This window comes from Balaenoptera musculus, chromosome 9, assembly GCF_009873245.2.
Source record: "Balaenoptera musculus isolate JJ_BM4_2016_0621 chromosome 9, mBalMus1.pri.v3, whole genome shotgun sequence".
NCBI classification, from domain to species: Eukaryota; Metazoa; Chordata; class Mammalia; order Artiodactyla; family Balaenopteridae; genus Balaenoptera; species Balaenoptera musculus.
The window spans coordinates 1,088,626-1,108,900 of NC_045793.1; the positions used below are offsets into that span (position 1 = coordinate 1,088,626).

The 20,275-nt window shown below is 54.1% G+C and overlaps 1 protein-coding gene and 1 long non-coding RNA gene across 2 annotated transcripts in view; both read left to right on the top strand.

Moving 5' to 3' along the window:
- Positions 1–20,275, top strand: part of PTPRN2 (protein tyrosine phosphatase receptor type N2) — a 717,039-nt gene that overhangs the window by 608,354 nt on the left and 88,410 nt on the right. The window lies entirely within an intron of this gene.
- Positions 10,313–14,943, top strand: LOC118900973. The gene is made up of 4 exons (XR_005021260.1): positions 10,313–10,405; positions 11,383–11,806; positions 11,937–12,063; positions 12,849–14,943. It is a non-coding gene; the product is annotated as an uncharacterized LOC118900973 (long non-coding RNA).

The window sequence follows — 20,275 nt, forward strand, 5'->3', positions numbered from 1 at the left end:
ACCGGTGTAGGCGTTTGGGTCTTCTAGGCCAAGGCTGTGCCGGGACATAAATAAATTATCACACTAGTTCCGTTAGGTGTGTGAGAGATGGCAGATCGTACGGGCGGAGGTTTGTAGAAAGCACGGCATCCTTTGATATGCTTTGAAATTCGAATATAAAATATTGATAGAATGGAAAGGTTGGAGTTGCATGCAGAAGTGACTAATTCTGACAAAAGTGCAGGTTGCAAATGCACACTTAGGACTGAGTTTGTGATAATTAACAGAAAAAAAAGCTTCCCAGTGACAGCTCTAATTAATAGTATCTGTAATTAAAATCATGCCCTTCCAGCAGGAAAATTGTTTGAATTTCTTGGAGTGACCTTTATGTGGTTCCTCCTGGGGGCATGGTGGTTAAGTTGATATTGATTTTATAATGAGCTCTGGCTTGTTTAATAAGAATCTGTAATCCAGACAATAAATGAAATGTGTGCTTTTCTTCAATCCAGATTAATAATAAAACAAAAAAGGGTTGGGGGAGAACACAGAAAAACACATTTCCTTTAAAAATAGGATCTAGGAAAATTTGGAAATGAAATTACTGGAAAGATTTTCTGGTGGGCTTAGTTTTGAAATTACTATAGGACACCCTTGTGGGAACTACTTTGATTAAATGTGGAGGTTTGCGCCCTCAGAGTGGACTGTTTACCAGTAAGGACATGCTGGCACGAGGCTGTCGTGTTGTTTTGATTTGTTTTTAGCAGAATACACTCAGCAAATGGGGATAAGGATGTCCTGATTTTTAGCTCTCCATTTAGCTGAGTCATGGATTAAGGACTTGTAAGAGTGTAGTTACGCAGAGAAGATTGTACATTTGTAAACGAAGCAGGTATTCATTCATTCATGTATCCGTACTTTGTTAGGTTTTTCTGTAACTGCCATGGAGACCCCCTTCAAGTTTAAAAATCTGTCTGAAAAGTTTTTTAAGGTGTTTCAAGCACAAAACAATAATTTTAGGACAGTATCTTGTTGCTTCCACGCTTCGTTTTCAAATCATTGAACTTCTGCACTTTGCTAATTCTACAATACAGGTGAGGTTATGGATAACCTCAGCATAATTCTCATCACGGGGTTACAAGGAAAATTGAACAATTTAATATTATGCTTTATTTCATGGGGACATGATGGTAATATTCAATTCATTTTATAAAGTTTCTGAAGGAGAAAAAGAGTATTGTGTAAGTATAGAAGTAAGTGGCCTAGGAAAGGTGGAATGGTAGGTGGCAGTGTCACAGGTTTTACTGATATCAGCATATGACGTCACCTTGTAAACGAAAGACCTGAGTGTCCTCATGCAGGAAGGATGCAGGGCACAGGCCTTGGGAGAGAGGGGAGGGGAGGCTCGGGGCTGGTGGTCTGGAGGAGCGTCTGGGTGTGTGATTCCCTCTTCCCAGAGCGCCAGAGAGGCCACGTGTCCTAATTAAACTGCACAGCAGTGGTGTTGTTGCCAGATTCTTCTAGTGGGAAGGCCCTCGTGTGGTTGGCCCTTCATAAAGCTCTGGTCTACGTCTTCCAATATCCATCCCCTGCGGTCCCTGGTGGTCCGTGCCATGCCCCTTGCACGCTCGTAATCCGTGGTTTGGGGTTTGAGGTTCCAGCGGACTCATGGAGGGTCCCTGAAAAATCAGTGGGCTTTTCATAAATTGTTTCCAAACAGTGAGTAGTTTGCATTATTAGCTTCGAATGCAAACATGTTTAAACATTTTTTTTTCTCTTCTCCCTTAAAATAGAACTATCTCATAGACAGAGTCAGCATTTTAAAGACTCTTAGTTAGTTTACACGTGTAAGTGTGTGATATTTTCATTTGCTTTACCTATTGGAAAATCACATCTTTCTTAAGAGACTCATATTTTAACACTTAACAAGATATCAATTTCACCAGGTAATCTATCAAAGTTTAATTTGCTCAAACTTGAAAGATTTGTGTATGTTAACTTGTAGAAGAACTGAAATCCATCTTTAAAGGTCATGTTTTAATGGAATTCTGCCGCCAAACTTTCCCCCATTGTTTTAGTAAATGTTATTTTTGTCCTCTACACAGAGCTGCATAATGTATTTGGATTAAGTCTGTATTTCCTGATCTAAAAAGCCAATTTCTTTACTTTTATTCCTGTTTTCCCCCAATTGGCATGTCACGTGACACGTATGTCGTACGCACACGTGAGTGTGTATTTACACACACGCGCTCCCCAAGGGCACCCGGCAGGCTTGTGAGGCGAGGCTACCAGCACATTCTGCGTTGTCACGTCGCTGTCCTACTTCTGTGCACGGGGATTGGGTAAAACTGCGCAGAAACAAGCCGTTAGATGATTAGAAGGCGTCCCCGCCTTGCTCTCCCCGAGTCTCTTTGAATGTTGAGTCCGTGTCTCTGCGGCTTTGCTCATCCCAGGGCAGCAGCCACTCCCCTTCCCCGCGCGAGGGCACCGGCTTCTGCGGAATTGCCGGCGAGGCCTCTTTTGATGGTTTGTCTCCCAGTGCCCACAGGCTCCCTGGGTATCTGGGGGCCTTTGGAACCCGACCCAGAGGAGAGGAAGCGGTCGGGAGGGCGCCCTGTGGAGAGCCGCCCGGGGCCCAGCCCGCTAGCTCCAGACTCTCCGGGAAACGACGGCCCGACTCGGGCTGGCGCACCCGGGAGCCCAGAGGCCCCCTGTCCTCGCGCCTGGGAGCAAGGAGAGCCGGGCTGTCAAAGAGAGGGCAGGTCCCAAGTCGGCTGTTCTCCTGGCCTTTGATTCGGAGGCCCTTCTAGGTGAATCTCCTCTTCTCGGTGTAGCACTCGGCACAGAAACCTTTCCCAGTTGAAGTGGAAAACAGTGAATTCCTGGGGTTTACTTGATCCACCACCAGTTTCTACCATAGCTCTTTCCATTTCAGTCAGCCGTGCATCTTACAGTGGCTTGGCTTGGCTTTATGTTTAAATTCTCAGGTCAAAATACTTTTGGGTGCAAATTTCCAATAAGCAAAATCTGTCCTGCTTCAAAAATGGAAGGGTGCCCTGAAATGCTATTAAAGAACATTTCTTTCTGTGATAACTTAGTCAAGCCTGAGAACTGGAATCTTTCAGGTTTTGCCTTTGCAGAAGTAGCTGGCAGTACCAACGTCCACAGGCAGAATTCCCTCGAAACTTTCCCAACTCTGATTGGTTTTGCAAGGGGGTGTATCGTCAGGTAGAAGCCCGGCTGCTGAAGGCGAGGCCCGGGGCCTTCCTGCCTCCACAACCCCCAGACAGGCCTGGGCTCCCCTGTACTTTAAGTCACGCCATGCTCGTCAAGGCAGCCTTGTGAGAACCCAAGGAAAACTTGCTCACTTTTTGGGTGATGAGAGCAAAGGGACCTGTCCGCCTCGAGCGTTTCCGGGACCTGCTTTTTGTCTGTGTGTTCAGTGTCAGGGGATCGGTATCAGGGCCAACAAGCTGTTCTGCAAGCTCAGTCAAACCTTCCAGATACCTTTCCACTCTGGGTCTGAACGTGCTTCTGGAAGACCTGAATGTGTAGCATGTTTTTCCCATAAATCTTAAATTTTCAAACACGTGGTTTCCAAAAGCAGCGACTCCATGCTCGTTCTCTGGTTTCTGTGCCCCACGTTCCTCAAAAATAGCTCCTGAGATTTGGAAACAGATCTTCTAGGGGAGGCTGAAGTCTGGAAAGATTGCCAAAGAAATATCTAAACATGTAAAGAAAACATGTTGCCGTCCTAATACAGCAGCCACTTCCCTGATCAGACGATGATAATTAGATCAGACTTAATTAAAAATAACAGACCGCTCAGTGAGATATTTTGAAAATAAAAGACTGGAGCATCTAATTCGAAGATTTCTGAGGCCTGGATTCTGAGGCTTCTTCTGGATCCCGCGTTACTTATTCTGGTCTGTTTTCATTTTCCTGGCGTGTCAGCAGATCTGGATTTTACTCAAATAAGTGTTTCTCAAGGTCGGCCAGGAAGTTACGTCTGGGAAGCGGGGGCAGCAGGGGGGCTTATCTTCCCTCCTCTGTGTCCGGCGACTTTTCCCAGGTCCTCCCATTTTGTTCTGGCACAGCCAAGGGAAAAAAGTGTATCCGAGAGGGAGGTCTGGTCCTCACCGGCTGCTAGGTGGGGGACAGTTTGGGGGGTGACGAGGGGAGGTGCATCCTTTTAATCGACTTCAATACGGGGAATGTTCTAGTCTGCCTTGCCCACTCGCTGTCAGAATCAGAGCACCCTTCCACCTTGCAGACACCAGAGGAGCGGCCCAGAGGGTGCCCTGGGTCCGGGAAGACCCCCTGAGAGTCCCTGCCCTCCGCCCCCAGCTACAGGCTCCCGCCGAGCGATGCCCACGGAGGTGCTTCGAAAGCCGCCTCTGGCCACTGGTCCACACCGCGTGGCCACTCCGGCAGGCAGGGCTCATTGTCCACGTGGAGGGGTGGCATGGGGTGGGCCGTGACCCCTCCCCGGCCCCCGGATCTGATGGCCCTGCCGCCACCTTCCTCCTCGGGGTGGGAGACTTAGGAAGAGTCGGCCTCGTTTCTCTGCTCCACTGATGATTTCATTTGCTGTAAACCCACGTGAAGCCCTGGAAAGCAGCACGTCCCAGAGTGACCAAGAGGCGGTTGGCCCGGCGTGGACATCAAACGCTGCAGGGTCACGGGGAGGAGCGCAGAGCCCGCCGGGGGGTGGAGAAGGCATGGTGGACCCACAAAGATGGCCCCCCGGGTGGATGGGGGCCGTGCCAGGCAGGAGGATGGGCTCAGACCCGATATCCTCGTGGCTGTGGCTATGGACCCAGTAAGGGTGGACCTGTGGAGCAGGGCCTGGAGGCAGGAAAGCTGGGCGGGGCTGCAGGGACCGCGCGGGGTTGGGGGGGGCGGGTGGACCCTGCCGAGGTCCCAGGAGGCCCCTCCCACCCTGAGTGTTCTTCTAAGGACCACGCTGTCGTCTGAGGCTGGGCCAGCTTCTCCATCACTGAGAGCGGCTCCGTGGACCACGGCTCTTCGTCGCGTCCATGCTGGTCTTCCTAGTCTCTTTCCCTTTTGCTACACTTTCCATTTTTTAAATTTCTTTCTCTCCCAATATTTAAGTTCGTTCAGACCCGTGCTTCCCACCCTCGTGACATCGGCTGGAACTTGGGCCGAGCCCTCCTCTGAGGCCAGCTCTCCTCGCCACAAGGTGGGAAGGAAGGAGCTTTGTACCCTTCACTGGGCTCTTGAAGGTCAGAGAAGGTCGTGGAGGGGCCAGTGCATCTCACATCTGAGTTCTGTTTAAGGGGCCGCTGTTTGTGGTGACTGGTGCTCAGAAGTGCCTGTCGGTGGGTGTGGGATTCGTCTCAGCTGCTCGGCTCTGGGCCCGGCCCTCCCAGCCCAAGTGTGCATTTATGACCTCCTCGCCTTTGCACGGGCTGCTTTCTCTCCATCAGGCCCTGGTCCAGAGACGCAGGCGCATTTTCTAAACGAAAACTTGGCACATACAGTCTGCAAAGAAAGCAGTGTACCTCTAGGGAAAACCGGAGAGAAACCTGGAGATGTGGACTGTTCTAGGAAATCCAGGCTTCGTGGGGAAGGCCAGGTGTGGAGACAACGTTCCGGGGACTTCTGCGGAGCACTTCTCCCCCGTCTGTCCAGGACCAGAGATCGGTCAAGTCATCAGTCCACTGTCTGGAGAGGAAGGTGGACTCGGGGTGCGAATTTGGGTCTAGGCCACCCTCAGTCAGAAGGAGCCCTCGCTCTCCGCCCCCCAGGCCTGCCCTAGTACGAGTGTCGCCCCTGCCCGGCTGAGGGGCGCGGCTTGGGCATCCCTTGGCGGGGGAGGTAGCCTGTGTGCAGCCAGGTGCCCCTGGAGACCTGCTGCCGTCGGACTCTCGGAGAGGATGCTGAGCCATCCTGAAAGGTGGGCGTGGGGAGGAGAAGCCTGAAACAGCAAAGGGGAGTGTGAAAAACGGGTTAAACAGGGATTTAGACCAAAATGGTAGGAGGGTGGGGAAGGAATTCTAGAAGGCAGGTAATCAGAGACCGAGGGTCACTGTACGTGAGCGAGACGGTTCTCCGCAAAGTTTAACAGGCCCAGAAGACCCGTCTCCCCTTCTGAGGGCTTGTCTCCCAACTTCTTTAGCTTCTGCTCACCCGTTTCCTCTGGGGAGGCGTTTGTCCCCAGGAAGAGGTGAGGGCAGCTCCCCAGACGCCTCTTCAACCAGAGCCCAGCTCTCTGCAGGCGGCATCTGCAGACCAGGGCCCGGGGCAGGCCGCTGAGAGCAGAAGCCCACAGACCCGCCCAGTCCCTGCTCCCGGAGGCTGGCCCAAGGGCACTCCACTCTCACGCGCCCCCGATGGGCGCCATCCACTCTCAGGCGGACTTGACGGGCACCAGAGGACGTCTCTGTGCCGCGTGGCGTCACCTGCAGTGAAATGCACTAGCCTGTCAAAAATGGCCAAGCCCAGCTCCTAGCACAGCACGGACCTGGCATAAAAGAGGCTAAGAGATTACAGAAGGTGGTCAGAGGAGGAGTGACGGCTCGGACCTTCAGAGGCAACAGGAGTCGCGGATTTAGAGGAGGGAAAGCTTCAGAGTCACCTCTCCAGAGTGGCCCGAGGCCCCTCTTTAGAGACAGACATCCTGAAAACCGAAGCACCACGGCCCCCAAATAAGTGATTTCCCTTCTGCTGTCGGAAAACGACTTTCTTTTCATTCACACACGCATTGGTTTTTTCTTTCCTGCTAAAGTGCAAGTGCACAGCCCAGCCCAGGAGCATCGGGAGGTGACAGCAGTTTCCAGGCGTCAGCGGAGGAACATTTAGGGACATGGGGGAGGAGGACAGCTCCAGCGTGAGCCCCGGATGCAGGCCGTCTCTCCCACCCAGGGGTAGGCTGGACGTCAGCACCACTTTCTCCCGAGGCCCCTTTGGTTTGGAGTCTCTGTGCCTCGGCCCCGTGACTGCGCCTCCCTTCTCCCCACCCCTGGCCGGCAGCCGCCCCGGCCTGGGTGTGGTCCCCAGAGCCTGCATCTGTGTCTGCATCCCTGTTGGCGTGCGGATCACCCTCGAAGAATGAACACCTCAGAGAGCCTTGGGGAGGCTGCGTGGCTGAACTTAGAACTCTTCCAGACAGTGTTTTTTTCCAGAATTTATTTCTTCCAATGATAGAGTCACAGTTTCTGAAACGGTAGGGGCAGAAGAGAACTTTATTTCCCATTGGAGTTTACAGGCAGGACCGGTTCACACTGGGTTAGGCGTGTGCTTGAGACAAGCAGCTCTGTGATGGGCCCCAGCAAGCCTGGGGTGGTCAGGGAGGGCTTCCCAGAGAAGGTGGCCGAGGGGCTCAGACGGAGAGGAGTGGAGGCAGGGGTGCCTGGGAGAGGATGGAGCAGACAAAGCCAGAAGGCTGGGCAGCAAGCAGACGTCTTCTTGCAGCTGAAGCCTGTGTTGAGGAGAGAGAGGCGATGGGGAAGCTTGAGCCCAGATCTGAGAGGGTCACGGACAAATGGAATAGAGGGAACTTCAGGAACCAGGCAGGGTTTGTCTGTGCTGCATGTGGGTCTATGCAGCGTCAGTCGCTTTTTCAGGAACCATCACAGTAACGGCGTCTGTGACATTAGAGAAGCTATGTAACAGTGTTTCTCTTCTCCATCTGATTAACTGTTCTTAAACTTTGTTGCTCAAAATATTTAAAGTCTCCATTGGGGTTTTCTGCTTTGGAAGACTTGCTGATAATTAAAAATGGAATCTTGGTAGGTTATTTCTCTATTAGCAAGGGCAAGATTTTCATAAAGGTGATTTCCAGTTAGGAAGGTGACAGTTGTGAAAAAGTATTCTCTTAAGATTTTTGAATGTAAAAGATAATGCAACCAGCAAAATTAGGTGTCTGGGTATGTTTGTATGTGTCTGTGCTTGTGATTATTTGGAGAGTAGGAAAAGGAAGATTCACAAATGATTATATCGGGAAGTAAGTCCAAATGCTTTAAAACGCACAGTTCTTTAGGGTGTTTTGTTTTTTTTTTTAATTATTATTATTTATTTATTTATTTATTTTTTTGGCTGTGTTTGGTCTTCGTTTCTGTGTGAGGGCTTCCTCTAGTTGCGGCAAGTGGAGGCCACTCTTCATCGTGGTGCGGGGGCCTCTCACTATCGCGGCCTCTCCCGTTGCGGAGCACAGGCTCCAGACGCGCAGGCTCAGTAGTTGTGGCTCACGGGCCCAGTTGCTCCGCGTCATGTGGGATCCTCCCAGACCAGGGCTCGAACCCGTGTCCCCTGCATTAGCAGGCAGATTCTCAACTACTGCGCCACCAGGGAAGCCCCCTCTAGGGTGTTTGAGGGTTAGGGACACGAAGCACAGGTTTCAACTTGGATTGACTTTGTGATGTTTAATCGCAAATCAGCTAGAAGAGTGTGTGTGACAGATGCGGGATTATTAGCGTGCACAAGGTGTTAGTGTCAATATGTAACTAGATGTAAATCATCCAATTAAAGTTTAAAATTTGGGATTTGCTCTATAGGTAAGCATTTTATCATTTTCTTTTTTTTTCTAAAGACAGTGAAGCAGAAGAATAACCAACAAAGGAATATTTTTTAAATTACATCTTTCATAAGCCAGCACAACGTACACTTTAACTAGAACCCAAGAGGGTCTTGAGTGGGAGGAAATCAAATGCAGATTTGTTTGTAAAACAGTCATCAGTTGGCAGGGAGGTTACAGCTAGTTCACCTGTTTCAGGATTATCTTCCCCACCCTGGCCTCCCTTTCCTCCCCCACCTTCAAGAAGAAAAAATACTGAGTTCAGTGACCACAGATTTGAAATTGAAACGTGAGGGAGAAAACTAGGGGAAAAAAAATCTCCGATTCTTTTGTCGATTGCTTTTGAACTGCCTCTTTTCTGACCTTGGACCCTGTGTTTCCCGGCCGACGGCTGTGAAATGGTGCGTTTTTAATTCTGCCTGCTCCCCACCACCCGCTCCTGGTAGCCCCCCTGCTTCTAGAGGTGGATTTCCCGGGCATATCTGGGGTCCACAGATTTCACATCAACTCCAAGAGAGGCAGCAAAGCAGAGCTGGTGCCCTGCGTGTGACGAACGGCTCTTGTCCCCCGGCCAGCAGTGTCCTGCGTGCCCACTTGCTCTCGATTCCTCCCCCAGCCCCTCCTCCTGAGCAGCAGGACGCCCCCCTCCCTGGTTTTACTTGAGGGCCATTGCCAACTCGGACTTGCTATGGAAGTTCGGCACCTGTCCCCTCTTGGTGGCAGGTGACAGATCTTGCAGGCCTTAGAGGTCGGATCCCTCATTTCACAGCTGGGAAAACAGAGATAAAACAGACTGAAAGTGACTTGCCCACAGTCACCCAGCTCATCAGCGGTAAAGCCCCCAGACCCGGGTCTTCAGAGCTCTGTGCGTCGTGCAGCCGGATCGCCATTCACAGCAGCTTCAGGCGGAGTAATTGGGTCCCAGAATGATGTGCGTTTGTTTCTGGGAAGCAGAGGCAGCTGCTTCCTACTCCTCCACCCCGCCTCGGCCCTGCCCTTTGCCTTAATGAGGCAGCGGCCGCAGAATGGGGAGCCGTGAATACCTTTTGTGCTCCTGGCTGGTCCGCATCGCCCCTGGACTCTCCCTCGTGTGCTTCGGTCTCGGAACCTTTGTGCAGACCGCGGCCCGCGCTCTGAAAGCCCTCCACCTGCTTTATTCTCCAGAGCACCCCATCTGCCTGCCAGCCCGGACCCTACGCCCTCCGCCCGCCCAGCACGGGCCCCTCCCGAGCACCCTTCCCGGTGCCCTGGAATTACCCTGCACACCTGGAGGGACTTTCGCATCAGGGGCTGAGACAGACCTGGGTTCAGAACTCGGCTTGTTCCTTGCCCGGCGTGTCCTCCTGGAAGGCGAGGAAGTTTCCCGAAACGCCGGGTCGGTAGAATGAACGCACTGCACCAGCAAGGGACCTGTCAGTGCTCAATAAAAGCGAATTGACACGTGAATCTAAGGTATCGATATGAGAGGAGCTGGTTGGGGGAAGCGTTTAGAACTCTCGCGAAAACCATCACCCTTGATTTCCGGCGTCCAGAAGAGCGCCGCGCACGGGGAGCGTTGAGCTCTGTAGATGTGGACCAAAGTGACGATGGTGGTGATGACAGGTGATCTTTTGAGCCAGAAGAAAACTAGGAAGGTGACAAAAGTCTCTCACAGAAAACAGCTGCTAATATGCTCTTAGGCCACGTCAGGCCCAGGCTGCTCTGAAGAGGCGGGCGGTTTATTTCCACCTGACTTGGCTATTTTTAATCGTCTGAATATGAAACACGAAACTGAAAAGCCGGTGCACACAGGTGGGGCTGCTGCAGGCTACCTTCGCTCACAGAGGCCGAGCTGAACCGTGAGCTGTGAGGCACCTCTGACTTTGGGGACCCTTGAAGCACAGTTGTCTGGTGAGTCGTCCACCGCAGGAGCCCAGGTGTTTACTGCTTTATTTGTCTTACGGATGGCGGCCCTGCCAGGGGGCTTGGGGCTGGACCGGAGCCCTCCTGTGAGAGCTGGGGTCTTGCAGGGGTTGTGTGTCAGACACGCTCTGCCCTGGGTCTCAAATTCCAACTTTCAGCCGAAAGCGTTACAGATCATTACGGAATCCACGGTAACTACGGGTTAGGGGAGGGGAAGACGCTCACTGGAGCCTGTTTTTTTTGTTGTCACAGTTCTTTCCCGATTTCACCCTGATGTTTGTCAGGAGCGTAGCGGATGGAGCGTGTCTCAGGTCTGAAAGGACAGACAGGCCTTAGCTGGGGTACGGGGGGCACCTGGTCCACGGTGGGCGCGTCCGATTCGTTCTGGAGGAAGTCCGCGCACTTAGTAACGTACCTTCCAAGCCCCCCTTTAGGCAACACGCCAGCTGCAAATTTCGTGACGGTGCACCCTGCGCTGTAAAGCTCTGGAGAGCGAGAACACTCTGGAGCCGCCAGCTTGGGCTCACACATGACCTCCCAGCCCTGCCTGGTCTGAGCAGGAGGCCTCAGCCTCCGGCCGCGGGGCCTGATTCCAGCTCCGGCAGCATCTCGGCCGCCGCCCAGGGGTGGGGACCTGGTCCCCTAGGGGCTGCTGGCTGCAGGTGATGCCCACCAATGAGCGGGCATCTAGCGAGGCCTCCCCGATCTGTGCTGGACGCCGAGGGAGACAGAGAACGGGAGAGTGACTGCTGTCCCCAGTTTGGGGGTGAGAGGCCGTCCACGTGGCGGTAACTGGAGAGCAGGACAGGGCTGGGAGCGAGCACGGGGTGGCTGGGAGGGGGCAGACGGGGTCAGTGTCCTGGGCCTGGCTTTCTGACGGTAGATTGTTCCAGATTTAGACGCCAGCTGAACATAATGTTCACCTCTCTTAGTCGAAATGTGTCTATAACTTTTATTTTGAGAAGACATTTACAAGACGGGAACAGTTACTCGATGTTGCTTGGTAAACATGGCTGGCCGTGGAGCTGTCCTGGGCAGTTGACTGACGCCGTGGGACCTGGCACGTAACGCAGCTGCAGTTGGGCCAGAGGAGCCTGGGTTTGCGGCCGAAGCTGTTATCAGGGGGTCGGGGTGCAGATGAGGGTGCCACATCCCTAGTTAAAGGTCAGAAGGAGCACCGCCCCACGGAGGCTCTGGAACCCGGCGCAGGGTCCACCATGGAGGAGTGCTTCGCCCCTGCGTGTGCACACGCGTGTGTGAGCACGTGTGAGCGTGCTGTCCCGCCGTGGAAAAGTAAACGCTATCCGGGCACCACTGAGCAGCCTGGTGGAGGTGGTGAAGAGCGCCCCAGGACGGGTGGTGGCGACCTCGTGACACACGCCAGTGACGGTGAGACGGGCTAAGCGCCGAGCGCCCCGTCCTGGGAGCAGGAGCTGGGCCGGGCCGGCCTGAGGACGGCCCCCCAGTGCACCTGCTGCGGCTCTGACCTCCGGGGGCGTGTCCTCTGCTTCTTACCCAGAAATGGCCGTGTTCCCGTGGCCCCCAATCCCTTAGGAGGCGGCACCGGGACCCCAGGACCCCGGGGAGAGCCGTCCCAGGGCACAGAATATGCGCCTGTGTTTACCTCCCAGACCAACACTGAGCAGGTGAGCTACTCGCAGTGAGAACGTTGATGTAAAATCCCTCCCATAAACCGCTTCACGTGTCCCCGGTTCCGTGCTCGCAGCACCCTGCCAGCCTCGAAGGCCAGGCTATTCCTTCCAGGTCACACTTGGTGTGCAGCTATTGGAGAAGAGCCGGCCGATCAGACGAGGCTTTGCTTTTCTTCCTATGCTTTTTCTTGATGAGACATTCCTGGCCCCTGACCATCCGGGCTGTTTTGTCCCCTGCTTTCCCCCAGACATTTCACTCAAGTTTAATCATATTCAGTGTAGAATTTGCTATATTTTAAACATACCTTGTATGGGTTATTTTTACAAAAATAATGCCTCCTCAATTTAGAGACTACAAATGAGCAAAATAAAAAATAAGATAAACACCACCTCTCCCCCACCCTGAGGGGACTTCCCAGGGCTCCCCTCCTGCCTTTCGGGGCATTTACCGCAGTGCTTGTATTTACGGTCACCTCCGAATGTCTGTGTGTCTCCTCCTTTTCACCGCGGCTCTGTGGCCACTATCGGTGCCCTGCGAGCTGGGCTCAGTCCCCTCCCAGGGAGGCCGCTCCATTTGAGCGTTTTCTCCGTCTGGAGAGTAATTGCCCCCCCGCACACCCCCTAATGAACCCATTTCGCTTTCTCCCCGGCTTTGTGCATCCTGCCTTGGTTTTGCCCTGTTACCACTAATTACGCTCCCCAAATAACCCTAAAAACCCGGCCGCCTTTGTGTGCGCACTCAGGCCGTCCACTGCTTTGTTCCTGTTGTTCCTTGAAAGGTACAAAGAAAGAGGTTTTTCTCAAGCCTGTGGAGTCCTGTCTATCCTTTGGCAGAATCTGGGGATGGCGAGGCTTTTCTCTCAGAGTGAGTCCCACTCTCTGCAATTTCCCCCATCAGATGAAGATTCGAGAGATGAGACATTTGATGAGACATTTGCGTTATTATGCGTATGGATGGATTTCTTCTGCCGGAGTCCTAGTCAACCTACTTTGCAAATTGTGTTACAGAGAGCCATAAGACACTTGAGACTCTGCAGACACATCCCAGGGCCTGGGCTCCGTAGGTAACAGAGAAGCAGGCGGCTTTACAGAAAATGATGATGGCGGATCAGAACGTGCTGTGTGATCCTGTTTTCTTAGCCTGCATCCTTGTGCCCTAAGGACTGCCTCTGAAAATGCGAAGCTGTCGGGCTTAAACGGATCCTGCGCTGACTCTGCTCTGCGGACCTGCCCCCGCTCAGGGGTGGCCGGCAGGGCTGGCGTGTCTGCTGGGCTGGCTGGACCTGCGGGAAGCACCCCCAGCGGCACCAAGATGGGTGATTCACATTTTCTTGATGGAGAGTTCGTGCTCCTGTCTCACCTTTCTTGACCAACGAGGAGCCATTTGGATATTTTAAGATAGCGGGGCACGGGCTTCACGTGTTTATTTTGTGACTGAGCATTTGAGTTTAGGGGGACTGTGAAAATGCTGTTCTTTTCTCCTTAGAGACTTCTAAACTCTGCTTTCCCCCGGAAGGAAGGGGAGAGATTCTTCTTGCTAAAGACAGCGGTCGGTCGGCAAACTGGGTTCCACACGGCCCTTGGTGCCATGGACCAGCAGAGGGACGGCCCGAGTGGATCCACGTCTTTTAGTTCTGGTGCCCTGGGAGCAGGACCTCACCTGGTGTCCCGACTCCCTTCCCGCACCCGTCTGCAGACGAGGAAGCTCGGCAGGGAGGCTGCGTCCAGCAGAGGGAAGGTGTGGTTGGGGGTTGCATGCTGGCCTCACGCCCAGCACTGTGTTAACTGCTTCACGTGTTCGCTCTTGGAATCCTCCCGGCAGCCCTGTGCAGCCATCTGCCATCATCCCCATGCCATAGATTAGGAAACTGAGGCACTCAGGCAACTTGTCCAAAGTCACGCAGCTCCTAGGTGGCTGAGCCGGGATTCAGACCCGGGTGATCTGGGCCCGAGTCCTTGCCTCGACCCATGATGCACGGTGTGGACCAGGGTCTGTCTTGGGTGGCGTTCTCTCCCACTGATGGATTTCATCTTCTCCCTGGGACTTGTTCCTAAGACACAGATGGCCCTAGAACACCTGCTTCCCAGGAGTAGAGGCCCCTCCGTCATTGGTGGTACAAATGTGGGCTCAACAGCAAAATCACAGCGTCTCCCCATGACTGTGTGGGCGTCCTCATCGGGAGCTTGGGATGACTTGCATCTGTTTTCCTCCGTGATTCTCTCCACACCTGCGAGGGTCCAGAAGCTAAAAAGGCACAGCCACACTGAGAGGAGTCACCTCTCCACAGTGGCCCGAGGCCCCTCTTGAGAGACAGACATCCTGAAAACCGAAGCACCACGGCCCCCAAATAAGTGATTTCCCTTCTGCTGTCGGAAAACGACTTTCTTTTCATTCACACACACGTTGGTTTTTCCTTTCCTGCTAAAGTGTAGGCACTGGATGAGAAAACAGACTTGGCCAAACTCCTGGTGGGAGTGGTTTGTGACCCAGGGCGCCGGCTCACAGCCCGAGTGAGCACTCGGGTGGGAGAGGCGCCCCACGTCTGCGGGTGCAGCCCACAGGGTGTCCGGCTCTGTGCTCGGCAGCTGGTGGTCTGCAGCGGTGGACGGGGGACAGCCTGAGCAAAGAGCCGTTTGAAGGGAACCCATGGATGCCTGGTTGACCTCACGTGTAGGTCTGCCTCTTGGTCGTTGGGTTATGTGAATCACTCGCTACACGGGGATTGTACTTGTGTTTATCAACTCAACGTCATCAAGCTAAATGCTCAGGATCGTTTTTACGAAAGTAGTGCTGTCCTAGATCATAAGCAGAGTCATTTTTTAATTAAAGGCGAGTTAGTCTGGATCTTAAACACCTTAAAAGATGTTTTTCAGTGGAGGGGCTGGAAGGTGCTGTACCTCTTTGTCCAGCCGAGTAAAGACTATTTGCCAATCTCTCCTCTGTGCTCAGGACAAGGCCCCGCTGAGGACATGCCGCATCTGTAAAGTTGAAGGGAATTATGATTTTAGTAAATTTGCACCTTAGTTAGTACCTCGATGGGCTTGGTATCATTTTGGGGTTTCCATGACCTAACCCGGGGAGTTGGTGTTCCGGGTGTGGGTTCTGCCCTTCCTGCTTGCTGCCAGGATTATAAATTAGGAAAAGTTCAAAACATAAGTCTCCAGGTTTCTTTCAGAGCAGGCTGTGTAGTTCATTTAGCGTTGTCAGTTACCTTTTGCTCAAATAAGATGCCCTCCACGGATGATCACAGCTCTGAACTTTAAACTGCCTTCACAGGGCATTACTTACGGGAGGTTGATCTGGTTGATGGTGGTGTTTGTCACTTGATGACATGAGGGTCCTGTCCTATCCTGTGTGGCCCTTATTGGTAATAAATGCAGGCAGTAAGCTCAGGGAAATGCTTTGACCTGATAGCAGTTCCCTGTGTGATGGGAACTTCAAATTACATTTAAAATAAATGTTTAAGCCCAGCCCGTGGCTCAAAGGGGTCAGTGGGATCGTGCCTTCATCCTTGCCGTGTGGACCGCGGATGCCTTTTTAGGGAGAGATGATACTTTTAAATGAAGAACGAGGCTCACAGGGTCACCATCTGGTCTGGGGAGGGGAGAGGCGTGGAAGCAAGAGCTCCCTGGTAAACCCATGGCTGGTGGCCCTCCTGAGAGGTTCAGATCTGCGGAGCACGGGCTGAAACATCCCCGCAAAACCATAAACCTAAGGGATTTCAAAACTATCCAGTTAGTGTCTGGCCAGACCATTACTAAGTCAGGTAGTAATGTTCTAAAAAGAGGTTCATTTTTCCTTAGAAATTTAAAATTTTAAAGTAATAGTGCAGAGCATGGACAAAATATAGAATTTCTGATATTAATTTAGAAGTTATGATCAACCTAAAGGACTAGTTTAAAAGGCCATACGGTGATTCCCCCAGAGATTTCTGCATCTCTTTGCGTCCTGCCTGCCTCTCTGGGGACACCTAGAGAGTCCTGTGACAGTGCAAGGGGGGTGACATAGCAGGAGGTAGGGGAGGAGGGGAGGATGCGTGTCCAGACGTGAGAGCTCAGGGCTCGGGCTCAGGCGGCGGCCACAGGGACGTGGAGGGACTCTGCCTGGTACCAAGCAGAACAAGCCATGATGGAAGATTCACCCGAGCCCCTCCCTCAGGCAGCGGGACCGGCGCGTCTCCTCCTGAGGGGCACGATCGTCAGACTCGGGCGGCTCAGACTAAACCACTTTTGAGTGATCGCTGCTTTTGTCACAGACAGATAGGTCTGGCCTTCTTGTGTTAGGCTCAAGGGCAGCAGCGGGGGTGGACCTTGCCACCTTGCAGTCCAGGCGCGTGTGTGGCGTGGCTCCCCCAGCCCTGTTGTTCTGAAGCCAGTGGCAGCTCTGGCACTGCTCCGGCTCCCCAACTGCCGCCCGTGCAACAGCCTAATCTGAGCCAGACGTGTTCAACCCGTGTCTCAGATCAGGACGCTGAGGCTCGGACCCCAGCCTCGCGGAGTGCGGCAGGCGGACCCCCGTGGGCGAGCTGAGCTGCAGGCTGAAGGGACCAGGAAACCTTCAGCCACAGCCGGGAGCCACGCTGCCTCAGCCACAGGCGCGGTGCAGAGAGAGGCCAGCCGCAGGTGAACGGTTCCCTCCGACGTGTCCAGAGCCCGTCAGCACAGGTGGGCCTTGGGCCACACGCACACAGCTTGCTCCCAACATCTTAACTCCAGAAACCCAAGCACAGTGACGGGAGCAAAGTGAAGATGCGGGACGGGGGCACCAGCACTGCCGCCCCGGGGCGGGACACGGGATGGTCCCGTCCCCCTGCTCCCCGACCTGTGGCCCCACTTGCTGGGAAGCTCTTGCAGCCCCGCGGGCCTGAACCGCCCACATCCCAGCCTCCAGAGCTGTTTTTGTCCCGCCGGGTCCCCGCCCGCGGCTCCACCCTGACCAGGGCTCCCGTCCTGACACCTCCCTACCTCTTGTCACCGCTCAGCTCCGCTGGCCTGTGAGCCCCCGGAAGTCGGGCCCTGGTTGCATCCGCCCGGCGTGCCCGGCATCCAGCGCAGTGCTGGACGCGTGGTTTGCTGAGGAGGTTAGCGGTGAGGGCTGACGGTCACCCAGACGCGTGCGCCCGGTTCCGGAGGCTCCTCCTGAGCACGGTTTCTCATTCAGGCCTGCCGAGAGCTGCCAGGTTGGTGCCTCTCTGAGGCACAGAGAGGTTCGGTGGTTTGCCCAAGGTCACACAGCCAGTAACGGCTGCAGCCGGGACTCAGGATCAGGCATCGCCAAGACTCCAGGATGTGAGCGGATGGAAGTTTCCCGGAAGCTAAGAAAGAATCGACGTGAAATGTGTTACCCTTCTCATTGCAGCCTCTGGAGGGACAGGTGCGCCCTGGGCCAGGTTCTAGGAGGAGCTGTCTCCCCGCCTGGGTGGCCTGGTGGGCATGTCCCGGGCAGTTTTGTGGAGGCAGGGGCTCCCCTAATGTCTCCTCACGGCCCTCGGAGCACACCTCCGCTGGTGGCTCGTGGGAGGTGGGGGCATGGGGGCTGCTGTGCCCCAGGTGTGTCACACCCCCTCCCACCCAGCCACTGGTGCTGGGCAGGACCTCCCCCAGGCCTCCCAGGAGCAGTGCTTCCACCGCGGGGGTCCCACCACCGCCTGACCCTTCCAGAGACCCTGGCTTCACCACCTCTCAGGTAGTCCAGAGGTAGAAACGGGACTACGGTCAATTCGAGGTCAAGCGTCCCACCTCAACAGGTGCACCCGTTTTTATTTGCAGATGGAAGCACGTGGTGAAGGCCTGACCCACCCCCCCGGGGTCCCTGCGCAGCCCAGGAACCTCCCCTCTGCACAGGCAAAGCGCCGTCACCCGGGCTGCCAGCCTCCGGGGCTTCCTCTCTGCAGTCAAGGCACCGATGTTCAGCCTTGTTTGCTGTTGGAAGTGCGGGTGACCGATTTTTCTTGGATCTCTACTGCAGCTTTTATTTTTAAAAAACAAAGACCCGCAAGGGGAATCCGCTCTCGGCAGCAACGGGAAGAGTGCTGGGCCTGAGTCACAGGTTCAGTCCCAGGGGACCACCAGACACCTGTGAGGCCTTCACCGAGCCTGTGCATCAGTCCTAATCATCTGCCAAGTGAGGAGGTCTGAGTGCTTGCTCCGTGGGCACCTCCGCCTCTAAAATTCTTGCTTTCTTTAGAAATATCTTTGAGCTCGCCAAGCCGTCGAGAATTTGTTCTGGTTTAAAGAATTGTTTTTATCTTCACTGCCCCAGTACCTCTACCGTTGCACTGATTAACTATGGGACCTCGTGGCAGGCACCGCACCGGACATCTCACACACATGAACCCTTTTCATCTTCTGTACTGTCCTGTTACTTCCATTTTTAAGTGACAACACTCAGGCTTGGGGGCCTCGAGTGCCTGACCCGAGTTCACATAAGGTCTGGTTGCGCGAGGGCCCCGCCTGGGGCACTCCACTCTCCACAGGGACCGAAGAGGGACAGGAATCCAGGCTTGGCCGTCACTCTTCATCCCTGGCACCTCCACGGGCAGACACCCAGCTGCTCTGATGTTTTGCTTTTCAGAGGGTGAATCTCAAACATCTCACATCTTCTTCCCCAGAGGAGCCTATTTTTGGAGGGCGTTTTCTGAGCTCTCTTAGCCGAAGCTCATCGGACCTGGTCTTCTGGGTGAACTAAATGAAACCACGGAAATTACTGCAGAAACGTTGTTTGGTGGGCATTCCCAAAATCAAGTAATGTTCCACATGCGTGAGTGGGAAATCAGCGAGACACGGACTTGGTACCTAGTATCATCTGCCTTATTACAATCACCCGTTGTGTCTGGGTTTCTTTTTGTTTTTAAGATTCTGAGGAAATGTGGGTGGAATTTCAAACAGATTTGTTGTTTAGAAACCATGTGAAATTGCTGAGCCCTGGATGGGGAGGGCCGGCAGGGAGACCCCACCCTCGCTGCTGGCCCTTTTTTCTTCTAGTTCGTCTTTTCCGCCGTCTCCTCCAGGTGCCCACACTGACCCCCGTCACCAGGTGCTCTAGCGGGGCTGGGGGTTCACATCCAGCCGGCCCCCACTCAAAGCGCCTGAGCCGTCCTCCCACCTGGGGAAGAGCTGGCACCGCGTCCCCGGGGACAGCGAGCCCCCAGCGGCCTCACGACGACCCTTAGTGCCCAGTAAGCGGCAACCGCGTGAGAGGACAGGAAGTGGGGACCAGCCCCGTGGCCGAGGCTGTGCCCGCGGGAGTGAGAGGCCTGTGGCACGCGGCGCTGGTTGGGCAAGCGGGCTGCGGCCCCCTGATGGCACCAGGTGAAGAACAAGGGGCGTGGGGGACCCTCAGATCTCCAACGAGTCCTTTCTCCCCTGAACAAGTTTTCAACTCTTGGGCTCAGATGCTCTTATAAACTTCTTCTTGACGTCATTTTGCTTGACGGCTCGGGTGACAGTGACGTGTTCACTGGGCAGAGGCTGGGAGTCACCAAATCGTGACTGTTGAATTCTCCCCAGGGGTGCTTGGTTGCTCAGAAGTGGTGGGAGCAGGGCATCCGGCTGAGTCTCCCGGGGGCTGGGTGACGGCCAAGACCCGAGTCTGGTGGTTGCAGGGCCACAGGCATGGATGGGCCTCCCCGGCCAGGCTGGTCACGCATCCCTGTACGAGGCAGCCCAAGACTGCACTGACCCAGCCGAGCTCCGTCGGGTGGGGGGCTCGTCCGTCAGGCCCGAGCCCCGTGTCTGGTGTCCGCCCAGGGGGGCCACGTTCCCCATCCACCCTGCACTTTCCGTCTCGTATGCGCTTCTCTGGATTCCCTCCCGTGTGGGCTTTACCAGTTGGAGTGATGTTTTGAGAACAAGGAGAACCAAAAAGAGTTTTTTTTTCTGTAAACATCCTGACCCTGGTACCAATTTCTGTATTTCAGTCCACAGTGTAAAATCCCTTCCCTCCCGCCTGGGCCCACATTCTGATAAGGAAGGTGCCTGAGTTAGTGCACATGACACACCATTCTGAGGGTCCAGGGAGGCCAGAGTTGGCCCAGCGGCCCCTTCTGAATCTGTGCGTGTCTATCTGTGTGTGTCTGTGTGCGTATCTGTGTGTGTCTATGTGTGTCTCTGTGTATGTGTGTATGTATCTGCGTGTGTCTATAGCATATCTATCTGTGTACATCTGTGTGGTGTATGTATATCTGTGTGTGTCTAAAGCATATCT